The following is a 14,921-nucleotide window of genomic DNA, read 5'->3' as shown; positions in this document are numbered from 1 at the left end:
GACTGAAGTTAACAGTCAGAATTGGCTACCACTGAAATATTTCCGTTTAGCAGAAAGCAAATACTTCATTAGGGAAGTGCTATACCCAGAGAGGGATCATTATTGAATTTAATTGATAGTAAAAAAAAAATAAAATTACTAAGAGGGAAAGAAAATCCTGTACTTGTACTGAAAAGAGATCTCATCAAATAATGAAACATTTCCGGCTATTTCTACACTAAATTCCTCTTTTCTAAATACGCTTTTCATGCTGCATTTATGCAGTTCACTGTAATCTACCTAATTTGTTCCCATGCTCTTTCTGGGCTGTCTTTCCTCTCTGACCATCTAGAGAACTTCACACATTGTCAACCTATCATAGGTGAAAGCTTTTGAAGATCTACTACTTTTCTCCCAGCCTAATAAGGTCAGTGACCTTTCAAGCTCTACTATTTCCTTTTCTATCATTAACTTGATACGTGCATCAGCTACCTCTCAATTTTCTTCATCTCTTCAATGCCTCACTTCTTCCTTTGGACACTGTCTAATTAGGAACTTAATTTCCTCTTCCCTGATGGAGTTTTTGATAATAGAGGGATCCTGTTCACCCCTAAATCACGGAGCAGCACTATGATTTCCTGCTCAGGGGTGTCTTCAGGTATGTTAATTAATTCTCATGGTGGCAGCTGACTGACAAGCTTATCTCTCCTGTGGAAAATACACCAATGGGGAACAGACCTGTCCAAATTCAATCAGGTCCACTTTGAAGGAGGACCCTAGTCATGGAAGTAGCAAAGGATGAGGCTTCGATGCCCTGCAGAGCCCACATTACCTCAAAATCCTTTATTGAACCAGCACTGGCTTCCCTTGCAGAAAAGGCATCAGCTTTTGGGAGACTTTGTCCCATTCCCCAAACCCCCTGTGCTCCAGGAGAGGAACTGTCTCTGCCCCAGGGCCATGGCTATGCCCTCTCCTCTTTTCCTACACATAAGCAAACAAGAACATCAGTGGTACGGGGGTAAGAGAGGCTGGGAGGGACCCAACTTTTTTTTTCCAGACTAGAATTTTTAAAGTAATTTAAAAGTAATTCCAAAAAGTGCCCAATTTTTGTAAAAACAATTATGGGCACAGAAAATACATTCTGTGGGACTACCTTTATGCTAATTTAAAACCAAAATGCTGTCCAAATAAAGTCTCTTTGATACTTTGTTATGCTGTTAAGGAAATTTAGGATTTACTCCATTTCATTTACCACTTTTATTGCATTTTTTCTTTCCGCAGAGTCACTGGCTGCTCTGTGACAAGCCATGCCCTTCCTTCCCAGTGAGGAGGTGTGCCAGGACTCCTCTGCCAGCTCTAAGGTGCTGAAAAATATTTGGTAGGAGCCCTGAAGTTGCTACTTTGTCTATGCCAATCTCTGCTGTCTTGCATAACAAGTGCTGTAACATCTCTGGGGGTCCTGGCGTTGTATCAAGAAGCAATTTGGCAGCATCTGTCACATCTGTCTGGGAAATTTGGGCTCTGCTGCTCAGCCCCTGATGGAAGAGTTGCCAGGGCTGCCCTGGGGGTTGAGGGCTGGCAGAGGCAAGGATGCACCCCAGGGCAGATGATCCCCTCCTGTGTTGGCAGAACCCCTCTGCACAAGGGTCAGCCTGGGGCAGTCCAGCCCAAGGATTTCCTGGGCACTGGGCAGACTCCCTCACACTCAACCTTCTCTGGAGCCCTCGTGAAACCTTTCTACAGACCGGACTGGCACATGCAGAGAGGATTTGTTATCTAAACAATGCCTTTGCCTTTTTTTCCATTAGCCTTTTGAAAGCCTCAAAAATTTAAAAGCCAACCTCCCCCCAAAAGCCCTCACCAGCACCACGACATCCATGTCCCTCTTGCAAACCTATATCTCAAAATAACATTCTCATTTAAATTTAAAAATTGACCTACAAAGTTTCGTAATAACCTTTTGCCACTGAAGCATTCTCTTCCCTAGTGTCAAAATGGAAACAACTTTGAGCCCTTGTGATGGATCTAGAGAGTGTTCTGGCTCCTGTGTAATGTTTGTGCCATTTCCCTTCCTCTCCTAAGCCAGGGCTGGACATTTCAGTTATTCTTCAAACAAGACCCAAGAGACACACAATTAGACTCCCCTGGAGACTGACCCCTTATAGTGCCCACCTGTAGCCAGACCCAGATAGCATCCCAGTGCAATGAATTAGCACTCTAAGCTGATTAGAGCAGCTCTGCACAACTCTATTTTATTGACACAATGAAGAGAGGACAGAAAAGGGCCTGAAATGAGAAAATCATTTCCATGCTGACTGAATTAAAAGAACAAAAGAGCTCCTTGCAGTTGCAGCATTCAATTTGTCGGAAAAAAAGGAAGCCACTTAATGGATCACAATAGATCTGAGCAGACAGATGAAATTTAAAACTTCAGCATGAGTGCGATTACCAGCTAAACATATTCTCAATCATTTCCTCCATATGCGTAATTTAGTTAGGTTGTTTACTTCAGAGTTTGTTTTGGGTTTGGTTGGGGTTTTTTTGCAAAAACACTGAGAGGTGTTATCTCCTAAGCGTCTTTGCATCCCATTTTTCAGAATCAGGGAAGGTTGCTGCAAAGCATTTTGTTATAACACAAATTGCACTAAATAGTGGCTGGGCATGTTTTCCTTTCTCCCCTGCTTCCAGAAGTAAATTAATATTTTCAATATATGGAAACAAATAACGCAAGATCATCTTATTCAAAAGGAGACCTAAATTGATTATAAATCACATGCATTATTCTGCTCTGCTTCGAAGAGAATGAACACATTGCAACTCATATTCTAGCAAAATATATTAGTTTGTGCCACTATAAACAGCCTTCTCATTACATTTAAGCTTAAGCTAACAGTAATAGGAATACAAACTATTAAAGGGATTCATGTGAATGATTTACATAATTACTTGCAAAACAGATACACAATTTACTTTGGCATTTTCAAATCAAAACTTCTTGCCTGTATAAGGAAATACACTTCTAAAATAAATCTGTAAAATAAATTGAAAACATTGGTATTTTAGGTTCCCTGTTCTCTAATTATGTAAAAGCTCAAATCTGACACAGTCCTAATTCAAAAGTGAAAATCAGTAGCATGTGTAAAAATATTTGAGTTTCCCAGTACGTATTTATAATTTTTAAGTAATAAACTGTTAAAACAAAAAAACATTGAGCACAAGCCTGTCCTAGGAGTGTGTTGGCACATAAATAACATCACTTCATTGCAGATTCCTCAAGAGTTAAACGCTTAAGATTATGCAGAAGGAGATCCGTATTTTTCTACTCAAAATTTTAAAAGCTTATATCTTGTTACAATATCTACAAATCAAATCTCTCTTGCAGACCCAAAAATTCAAAACAAAAGTAATTTTCTGAACCTCACTGACTTCAGAGCATCTGAATTCAACTCATTTGCATTGATTTATCCTGACATATTTTTGAGTGTTGTTTTAACCAAGTCCCATTACATCCTTTCTTGCCGTTCAGTTTGCAGTTTTACCAGCTCATTTTATTCTATTTCTGAGGTTAAAAAAACAAACAAACAAACAAAAAAGATGGTAAAGGAATTTCAATTGCTTACAAACCCCCTATTTTGAAGCTGATACCCTGCTACAGAGAAAGCTGAGTGCTGGTAGGATTCACTTTTGCTGGCTGCTATTACTGATTTGACTAAGCGTTTCACAGGGGTAAATACCCAAATCATGTGGGGAAGGACTGACACGGGGTGACATGTGGTTAACAGCCTTACCATGCATGGGCTTTGCTTTCAGAAATTTTACTGGTGCCAATATAACCTTCAAAATATTTCAGATGATAATTTTCCTCTACTCCTAAAACACTTTTACAGCCATGTCTGAACCATTCAAAGGATTCCTGACTGGAAAGGTTGTTACTGTAACCATTTCTTTTTCTTCTCCTTTTTTTCCCCAGTTGATCAAGCTAAGAGTTTTATATATATATATAACATATATATAAAGCCATGTATAAAGCTTTGGGATATTTTAGCAAACTCAACGTAGTGTAACTTTGCTGACAGCTTGTCACATTTCACTGACTGTCTGTCTGGGATCCTGCGATAACATCTGCATTCACTCAGGGCGAGAGCTTACCCTAAGACAAAAAAGTGGGTCCTGCCACATAATGCTCCATCATTCTGTCAGTTCTGACATGGCATCTGAATTTTTTTGAATCACTAAACACTTTTGGGACTCTGGTCCTTATTATCTTTCTTTAGTTTCTATACTCGCTCAGCAATGCTGAAAAATGTAAAATGTGCAAACAAGGTAGTGGCCGGCCTGGGCTTTTTGTCGTCTAATCCTCAGCCCCTCATTCATGCTCACTGTTAATCTCTTAAGACATTATAAAACTGTTAGACAAAGAAATGTGAATACCTCTGCTTCTCAGCAGAATGGGAGGAAACCAAGGAAAATCTGGATCATGCTAAGCTTTTCTTTTCACCACAAAAATGGTAACTTAAACCTGTTGCATCAAATTATTTATAATTCCCAACACTAAAGGCTTTTTTTTTTTTCTCCTGATTTTTCAGCACTACAGAGCAAGCCTGGCAGTATCACAGGAGGGGGAATGCCACTGCTGAATTTTCCAAACACATCAAATGCCTCTGGTGCACAGAAAAATTATACAAAGCCCATCAGAATCAGGCAAATTGGGTTTTAATCCCTCCACTGTTTAATGTTGGGCACAGCCTACAGCTCATCATCCTGGCAGGGCTGCTTGAGACCCAGTTGGGGGAATTTCTTTGCTGTGGAAGGTCTGAGAGCTTTGTGGTGGTGGGCTTGGTAGGGAGGGCTTGGAGGGATCCTGGGCAGGGTATGGTGTGGGTGTCCTGGGCTAGCTGAAGCTTTCCTGGCTGGATGGGACCAGGGCCCCATTTCACCTTTAATCCAGTTCTGTTTGGAGCCACCTGCTACTCCAGGTCATCATTTCACTCCTTCTGATTCCCACTGCTGCAGGGGCATTAACATGGGGACAAAAGACACTCAAGCACCTATTCTAAACCCAAACTCACACTCTCAAAAAATAACACCTGAAGTGAAGCTGTTGCAATGAGCTGCATTTTATTTAGGAATGCTAGGGCTGAAAACCAGTATTTTAGTCTTCTGCTGGTGCAGTGTTGCCATGGGTAGCAGCAGCAGACAATCATGTTTTAAAAATACTCCAGAAGTACACAAGTATTTGAATGCAAATTCCAGAGAAGTCACAAGTACCCTGCCACAAGGGTTTCTTTACACACACAGCACCTTCTGTTCAAGTTGTAATTTTATTTTTTTTTTTTACATGAGTGTGCAAACAGGGCACTTATTTCAAAACATTTTGCTCAGCTTCACTTGCATCAGCAGGAGGGAGCAGGCTTTGAGGACTGAAGTTGAGATGTTGCCTTTTTCACACCAGCAAGTTTGAGAGACTGTTTGAGAAATTCAACTTTTGAAAGGAAATCGTGGGGGCCCCTACTGCTAAGGGGCTGAGCTGCTTTGCCAAGGATGACAGTGGTGATGCTTCAAGCAGAGCAGAGTGTGAAGGAGTGTATGGGCAGAATGTGTATCCATGAGCAATGAGGCACTGAGCCTAGATGAACCAAGAGACACTGGAATACCAACGTGAAAGGAGCAGAGACAGGAAATGATGCAGCAGAAAATTACAGCATATGCAGGTACTAAGAGGCAACCACAGCCTGGTTAGCAGACTGCATACGTGGTCATTGCCAAAGGCAAAGGTGACCATCATAGCAGTGACCTTCTGAAAAATAAAGTGAGGAAGATGGGGAGGAAATAAAAGGGCCAGAGAAGGACAGAAATACTGTGACTGCAAATCTCTCAGAAAACATGAATATGCAGATTTAATCTTGAATAAAATACATATATAGTCATAGTTACTCTCTTAGAAAGCCCATTTCTTGAGGCCATTTCAAAAAAATAGAAAGACGTTGAAAGTTACTCTCAGAGACCACAAGCAGTTCCACACCAGGTCTCCAACACAGCATGGGAAAACTCATTGAAAGCAAAGTCCAACCTGCTCTGTGCATATTGCCAATACACTTCATCAAGTTAAGACTAAGAACTACACTTTGGGAAATCAATTACACACAAGAGCCCCTTTACAACGTAGGCTTTATCTGATGAAATGTTATGCCTTTTGAGGGAACTTTTACATCTTTTCAAGCTAAATAGTAGGACTGCACGTTAAAGGAAGGGCTCCATGATATTTGTAATTTTTTTTTCCAAATCACTGCTTATTCTCTGAGTCAAAGTTAACACGTTCATGTGAAATTGGGCTGGATTACGGCATGTCTTCACTCCTGCATGTGCCACCTGCTGTTCAGCCAGGAAACCTGAGGGCTGTCATGTCAATCAAAGACTTATCAATACTCTCCAGAGTGGAAAAATTCTAATATCTAATTATTTTTCTCTACCCCTTTATTGCAGATAGATGTATTTTTGTACCATTCTGACTAACAGATCCCAATCCGCAGGCTCTAGCCAGCAGGAATATGGGTGGGTTTTTTGTTGTTCTGCTTTTAGAGCTTAGTGATGTCTTTATTAGACCAAATGCCCAGATTTCAATGGTATCATTAAATCATGCACGGTTTAAATGCCAAACCTCAGTGCTATATCCTCTGAAGTGCATGTGTTCATTTGGGTTAATAAGCATTTTGCTGTACACTAACTCCTGTCCTCATTTGCTTCTGTTTAATGATGACTGTCTCCTCCTGCCCACATGTACGCTCGTCTCTCCACTCCTTGTTGAGCCATCAAGACACACCTTTGTTTCATTTAGCATGCAATTTTCACCTCTGACCCAAGAAACTAGTCTTAGGCTTCCTGAACTTTATTGCCTGTTAATAGACTGCTGGCTCTCTTTTCAGCAGTCATAGAAATGGTGGAGAGACATTTAATTGAAAAGAGGGACAAAGCTGGAGCCTGAAAGGCAAAGTCAGTAGGGTTAAAAAAAAGGATCTCCAGAAATAATATGTTTGAAGAGCTTTGGATATTCTTAAGAAGTTTGTGCCTCTTTGCACAAATAAGAAAGACATCATTGAATTAATTATCTTCCCAGGGAACAATGGTATAATACACTGAATGGTGCTAAATGATTGATCTGGTAATTCATCTTCTGCTAACAACTATCTATGCATTTTGTTTCTCTCCAGCCCTCAGCCCGATGACATTAGCAGCAATGTCACGGAGCAGTCCTGGGCTTTCATAAAACACCCACAGATGCTCTTTCCTGCAAGTATTTAGGGACACATGGTTATAATTTTGTCTGTATTTCTTTGTCATAGATTACTTTTAACTACATCTGCTCAATTAAAATAAAAAAGACACAGCAAGAGCCCATCAGCTTTATATCAAAAGAGCCTTTTAATGAAATAGGGAGATTTAATTTTGTAAGTGTTCTGACAAGTGAGAGATACCTTTCTGTTTTTTCAGAAGTTTTCTGTTTGGTGAATAGTTAGGAAAGGACATTACAGCATAAGGATATTATTGTACATGGAAAAGCGTTATTAAAAGTGATTTATTGCTCTGTGTTAGGAAACTTATAGGAAAAGTCTGATAATATATTAAACTTGTTTATTATGGACTTCATATAATTTTTGAATAATGCAGCTTTTTCTTTTGACAAGAGCAATAAACTCTGCTGGTATAGACATACGTTGATTATCCCAAGTCAACTGTGTTGCTTAAAGAAACATGCCCAAACAATCAGCTTGACAGCTGCATCTCTTGTTATTTACAATAGCCATCACAGTAATAACTCACCATTTCTATATTAATAAGGCAGTGAAATTTATTATGATGGTATTGAAAAGTTATTAAGTACTGCATCCCAAGTGACAAAGTACCACAGCACTGTCACTATCCAAAAGCAGTTGCCCATCCATCACAAAGCTTTCCAGATGGTCCTGCATCTTTATCGCTCCCTGGCTGGTGACATCACCTGTTCACCCACTCAAAATTGATGATGAAAGCAAACAAATCTATCTTACTTACATTTACCAAATCAATTTAATTTTACAGGCCGTGGCTTAGTGACATATTGACTGTTTTCCTTAATGGCATCTACTGTACTTAATGCAAAGAGCTCATCTTCGAATCCTGGCTTGCATAATGTGACATTTCATAATAAATTTTTTATAACATCTTTATTTAATGGGAAGAATTATGCTTGTTTGTCAGTTCTATTAGATGCAATTATCATTCTCTTCAGTTCTGTCTTTTTTATTTTTCTTTCTGATGTTGTCTTTATAAATGGCTAAACTCAATTTACAGCTTTTGTCTTTCAAAGGGACATCTGGCATATCTCACAATGATTTTTCTCCATGTTTTCATAATCTCACAGATCTACTCCAATGTCAGCTTTTCTCTTAGGTTATTTACTGCTATTACCTGCTTGGACAAAATGCTATTGAACTCAAAATCTACCCAGGTAGCATTTGAGGGAATAACCACCACCTTATTTTGCATAGGAACACAAGTTCCTGAAACATCCCCCCAGTTCTGCTCTGAAGGAGATAACAAAACTTCCTTCTCCCCCTCTTACTTCTAAAGTCCACTTGACCCTTATGGTTTCACTCTGCTTCCCTCAGGAGTTAAAGCTCCTCCTGATTAAATTAAAACCTCAGTGGGGAATACATACACAAACCTACAGAGAGGTTTCTGTAGCTTTAGACTGTGCCACAAAATAGGCCATTTCCTGTCCCCAAGGTCAAGGACATGGTGGAGCATCTGTCATGAGTGGAGAAACAATTCTACACAAACCATTTCCAGTTTAATTGAGACAAAGATGCTGTCTTGCCCTTTTTATGTGAGATTTCACAGCTGTGACACACCAGTACCCCTCAGCCTACCGCACTGGCCAAAAACCTTTTCCTGATGCTGTTGCCACATTGGCTTTGGGTTGTCTCAGTGGCTTATCAACACTGTGAGCAGCAGCCCCAGTGCCAGAGCTGGCTCAGGACAGAGGGAAGTGGCACCTCCCCCCTGGCAGCCACTAAAGCGTCTCAGCTACCTCATGCAATACAATAGAGCTTTGCAGACCTTGCTCCTTCTCCCCCCCTTCCAGTGAGCAGCAGCTTTGCCTGAGCAAGGGAAGGCTGGGGTCTTTGTCCAAAAAAAAAAAAAACAGAGCATCATGTCCCACCAAACTCACAGAGTAAGACTGCCTGATAGTGTCAATTAGAGGATCAGGAGAACTGAAGTAGTAAGGAACAGTAGAGAAAGACAACAGTAAACTATAGTGTGTTGACTCTGGGTCCTAACACTGTTCACTGCACACAAAACAACTCAAGGGACCAAAAGCCCCCTTTTCCTGTTAATATATTTAATTCAAAATTAATGAAGTCCACCTGTTTTTATCTTGCTATTTGAGTACCTGATGTTTGCTCATTTGTAACTAGAAACTGTCTGTTCTCTGAGCAGGGAGAAAGCTGGCATGTAGGAGGGCTGGAATGATAACTGACATGGCCTCTTAGAGTGACACTTCACTCACAGAATTACAGAAGGGTTTCAGTTGGAAGGGACCTTAAAGATCATCTAGTCCTGAGCCCCTGCCCTGGGAAGGGACACCAGGTTGCTCAAAGCCACATCCAACCTGGCCTTGAACACTTCCAAGGAATACCTCATGAAGCATCTGTCCACCTTGCTACAGTACTCCCATTGCTGCCGAAGCATCTGACTTAGTCCCGGCCTCACCACAAGACACAGATGCAAACAACAGAAGAATTCAGACAGGTAGCTTTATAAGCACCATACGCAATGTCTTCTTTGTAGGCAGTTTTCAAGGGGTGCCTTAAGCACCCTCATGCATACTCACCCCAGGCAAGGCATACGGTCTGCACTCCATCTGATGTGACACTGAACACTATGTCCCTAGCAGAGAGCTTAACACAGCAGCTAAGCACATGCTAAAGTCAAACACCTGGGTAATCCTGTTGATGATAAGCCTTTGCCTAAGTGCTTTATTGGATCTCAGCCAGAGTGCTCCATGCCTTGCAAAGCTGAGCTCCAAGTGGGATAAAACCTCATCTACGTATTGAGGAAAAGGTAAGGATGTCCCCCCACCTGCAGCTGCCAGAAGTCAACTGCCTGTTGGAATACACTATCTGCAAGACTGGGTTGGTCTTGTTTTGATCTAAAAGCCTTCCCTCCCCCCCACTATAAAATAAATTACTCCTTTTTAATTTTAAATAACAGAATAACCCACATTCCTGTTCCAGGCTTTGCTTTAATAATAATTTTGCAAAGGTTCTGGGGGCCTTTGTACAGCTGAAATCCATACATAAGGAGAAAACATAGGCAAGGTATCTCCCCAATTTCCATCCACCTGGTCCAGTGAGGAATTGCTTTGCACTTTAATGCTCTGTAAGATGATTCAAGAAAACGGTCAAGATTTGGTCTGTAAGTCAGTGCAGTGTGAAAAGTGTCACACAATAACAGAAAATTGAAGTGCTTTTACTTAACACTAGGATCAGCTCCATGTCCCAAAGAAAAATCGTCTGCAGTGATGAAGACTTCGTTCCTTTCAATTTTCCTGTTTGCAAAAGTATCTACTGCTCTCTCTGTGTGATTTCACTGACTATAAGGGAGTTTTTTTCCCTCAGCACCAGTGTGGGTTATTCAGAATAGATGTGTGAATCCTGTGCCAGTTTTTGTTGGTTTTGCTAAAAGATTCAGATGCCACTTTCAACATTCTGACAGCGATTTTCCAAAGTAGGGCCCCAAAAACCAGGGATAATATACATAGAGCAGAATCAGCCAGTAACTCCCTTTGATTACAATGGAAGTTTTTGGATACTAAGCACAAAAATGCTAATATAACAGTTTAGGTGCTTCAAGCTGAATTTAGGAGCATTCACATTTTATTCCATCTCTAAAAGCTTATGTCTTTACATTTTGTAAATTATTGTTTAAATTTCATAAAGACAGATGGTACAGCTAAACCCCAGAACCTCAAATAAACCTAAATTTTAAAAATGCTGAAAGCCAAAGAATTGAAACCTAGAATTGCAATTATTCCTGTCTCTATTGATCAGTAGGAAGCTTTTACTCCAAAACAATTTAAGAAGTTGTCCAGCTTTCCCTAAAGATGCACATCAAAAATGTGACAGGAGTGAGAAACAAATAGGCAAACAGCCTCCTAATTTCCATTTAGAAGTAATTGCATCAACTCAAGCATACTCTACCAAACCTGTGATGTTTTTCAGCCTCACTGTCATGACAGGAAAATATACTCTGCCCTATAAACAGATTATATGCTGCTTCATAAAGCTCTAAAATATTTTTACTTCTGTGACAAGTTTGATTTATTAGAGTTTATTGCTCCTAGTTTTGCCTTCCTAGAAAAAAAATAGAATTTTAGGATAAAAAAAAAGATGTGAAGAAATTGCACCTATGAATGACACTGAGTTTGCTATACCAGTAAAAGATGTGAATTTGAACATCCGACGTGTGCCAGAAGAAGCTGGTCCAAGATAGGTGCATGCGACCTATTCAAAGCCTTTCTTTGAAATACTCTCCCAGTTGTTTTTCATAGCAGGGCATGAACCATGATGAAATCACTAAAATTGTGTTCCCTTGCTTTTGTTTAAAAAAAAAAAAATTACTGCCATCCCTTAAAAGCTTGTTTTCTTTGTTGATTAAGCAGCAGTCAATTTTCCCTTTTCAAACAACCGCTGAGCACCAGCCTCCCGACCCCCTCGGATATTCACGCTGCCGGCAAATACTAAAACCTTGGTGACAAACTGCAAAAAAGCTCGACCTCTCCCCCTTGTCCAGTGACCCCCTGTTCGATTTGTACTTTAGCCAACCAATACCTGATTAGATAATGCTCAGCTCTAGACTCACAAAATGAGATAAAATTCAAATTTATGGCTTTTCATTTAAACTGCTCTCCAGCACTCTAATTATGACCCAAGCACGACTATATCACAACAAATTCCAGAGTGTGGTTTATAGCTGAAGTATATAAATGGACACAATAGACATTGTGTTGCTGTGTTAGCTCTGACAAAACTCTTCATCGATGCCGTAGGGAGTCTTGCTATAAGGGAATGCAGGAACAGGCCCCATGAAATTCCTCAGACTTCTCCAGCAAATTTTTCTGCATTGTCAATTGCCTGGCTACAAAAGTTAACAGCAATATTTACTCCAGCTCCCACTTCCCTCCTCACCACTGCAGGCTAATCTTGGTATCAGCTCAGAAGGACATCAGTCACAACTGGAAGTTAGAAATATGCCACAGCTGGAAATACCCAACACTAAGACAATTTTTGGCAGGGGAATTTAGCATAGCCTTTTATAAAAACGGCCTTTCCAAAAACATAGTTACAAACCAAATTTGGGTGTTGCTATAAACTCTTCCCTGCAATGCACACCTGGGGTTTTGGTTTGAAATTTTCTAGTTTGAGACTCTAGGTTACCTAGCAGTCCTAAACAATTGCACAAAAGGAACAAATCTTTCATAGCAAAATCCCTAATATATCAGCATCAGAAAACAGCTAAGGAAGTTGCTCATATTTCCCTCAAAAAGTATTTTACTAGGTTTATGTTACTTATTCACTTGAAGAGACTCTTCCTCATCATCTTTGAAAGTTAAACCCATTGTATGTTCAGTGTTTCACCTTAAACTCAGAAAAATGTGGATAAAATGTGAAGATTTTCCCATCAGTCATCCTCACTGTAGCTGCAATGGAGTCTATTCAAGAGAATTAAATAAGCACACCAACAGTAGCCACGTTGCAACCCCACTATGTGTTCCTCTGAGATGCACAAGTGATGTGAAGAAATGAGTAAATCAGAACACAAAAATGTTTTCTTTGGTGTGTGGGACCAGCAAGCCATTCAAGCAGGTTGAAGGAATCTTGCCTTTTGAAGGCATCAGACACAGTTGACCTCTACAGCACCATGAACTATTCTAGAAATTACATATAATAAAATATAGAAGAGTATCACGACAGAAGCTACATAAGTGCAATCTAGTCAGCAAGCAAGAATCATTGTGGAAAAAACCCCACTATTTTAAACCCTCTTATACCACAAGGTAACTTAAATCCATAGTCAATACCATACAGAAAATTTGGGTTCATTTAAAATGTAATAATCAGTTCCCACCTTGATATCAGTACAGCTGACCAAATTTCCCTGCTGTCTGCTAACTGACTTATTGACACTTGCCAGGAGAAATGCTCATTTTCATAAACTGCCTCTTCAGGTAGAAAAATTGATACCAGGAAAGCTCATCATCTCAAGTCCACACCTAGACCTCAATAAAGGACATCTTTCCCTCACCTTCCCATGGTACCTTTGTCCCTGCTTATGCTTACACACCAGTAACAGCGCTTTGCTCCCTTTTTCATCCCAAAGCACAGGCCTAAGGGTAGTAGTGGTTTCCATAGTGTCATGATAAGCATCTGGCCTGGGATAGGCACTGGGAAGCTATTCTCCAGCACTACAGGTCCCCTACATCTTCAGCCTTACCCTTCACTACATGCTGGTTTACTCATTGTGTAAACTCTGGTAACCAGCATTTCTTTGTCTCCCTTCAATTACAATAAATGTAGTTAACTCACTTGATGGGAAAATATTCTGTGTCATGCTCCCCTTAGCACTGCAGAGTACTTTTAGATGAGTGGCCAAATTGCAGAGGGTCTCGACTGTTGATTTTGTGTGATTTTGCTCCAACACTTATCAATAATTTCTCCTCAGCTGTCCCAAACACATAACACTGTTCAAATGGCACAAGTCCTGCAGCTTGAAAGGGATTCAGTCTCCCAGCTGGGCCTCCAGCACTACCAACATATGCATTTCTTGTCTGGATTTCACAGGCTAAAAAAATCCCAAATACTTGAACCAGGAAAACTAGTCTCTAATATCATAGAACACAATCATCATCTAAGAGTGTGACAACTAAAACAGGTTTCCCATTATTTCAGTAGGGCTACCATATTAGGCTGATGATCCAGCCAAAAATACACTAATTCTGGTACATGTTGAGCCTGGAAGTACAGACAAGTACCAGCAGTTTTCCTCCAATTTCTGTTATCAATAGCTGAGCTTAATCCTTGTGTGGTTAAAAGTCAGATTTTATGGCTTCCTGGTGCCTTTTTCAAATAATAAAGATTTCTCACCAGCAATTATACTACATCAAGGTCCGTTAACTTGATAGAGTGCTGCCAAGTCTCTCCTGACATTATTCTGTCACATTGTCACAGGACTCACCAGAGTTTAAACAACTGGGTGGAAAGTTTGGAATGAATGCAGAGTATTTATGGACAGCTAAGAGGAAATCAAACCTCCATTTTCCACCATATCTGCAAGGCTCCGCTCCACAGCAAAACTCCATTTTTCCTGGGAAAATGAACCTACTAACTCTCCAGAGGTCAGTCATGCCCCTGGAGACCCATGCAAACTCTGCACTTCTCCTCTTATCAGAAACCAAAGGAAATGTGCAGATGGAAAGCAGAGATTGCACTCTGCTTCTACAGCACATTGTTAAAATTATGAATAAAACCATGCAAGAAGGTTTGTTAGACCATAACACAACTGGCAACATGCACTGCTTGAGGTCTAAAGCCAAGACCTGATCATGGACCTGCAACTCAGCCAACTCCACAGTGATATCACAGCAAGGAAGCATGTTACCCCTTGGGCTCCTTCAAGAAAAGCAAAATTTCTCTGAGCACCTACAGAAGTAACACAAGCCACATCATCCTAAAGTGCTTTAGGACTGACACCAGAGTCCAAATGTACTTTCACCAAATCCATGGCAGAATTCCCACAAAGGTAAATGGAAGCAGGATCAAGACCCCAGCTTTCAAAGTCCCCAAGTAGCACGAGGTTCTTCCATAGCAATTTTAGCCACACAAGACTAGATTTTAGGGCTGCAC

General features: G+C 40.4%; 1 protein-coding gene across 6 annotated transcripts in view; it reads right to left on the bottom strand.

The window, feature by feature from the left end:
* Window positions 1–14,921, bottom strand: part of MECOM (MDS1 and EVI1 complex locus) — a 332,845-nt gene that overhangs the window by 167,835 nt on the left and 150,089 nt on the right. The window lies entirely within an intron of this gene.

This window comes from Apus apus, chromosome 8 (genome assembly GCF_020740795.1).
Source record: "Apus apus isolate bApuApu2 chromosome 8, bApuApu2.pri.cur, whole genome shotgun sequence".
In the NCBI taxonomy this organism is placed as follows: Eukaryota; Metazoa; Chordata; class Aves; order Apodiformes; family Apodidae; genus Apus; species Apus apus.
The sequence above is the reverse complement of the archived record's forward strand: the minus strand, read 5'-3'. Positions and strand labels throughout refer to the sequence as shown.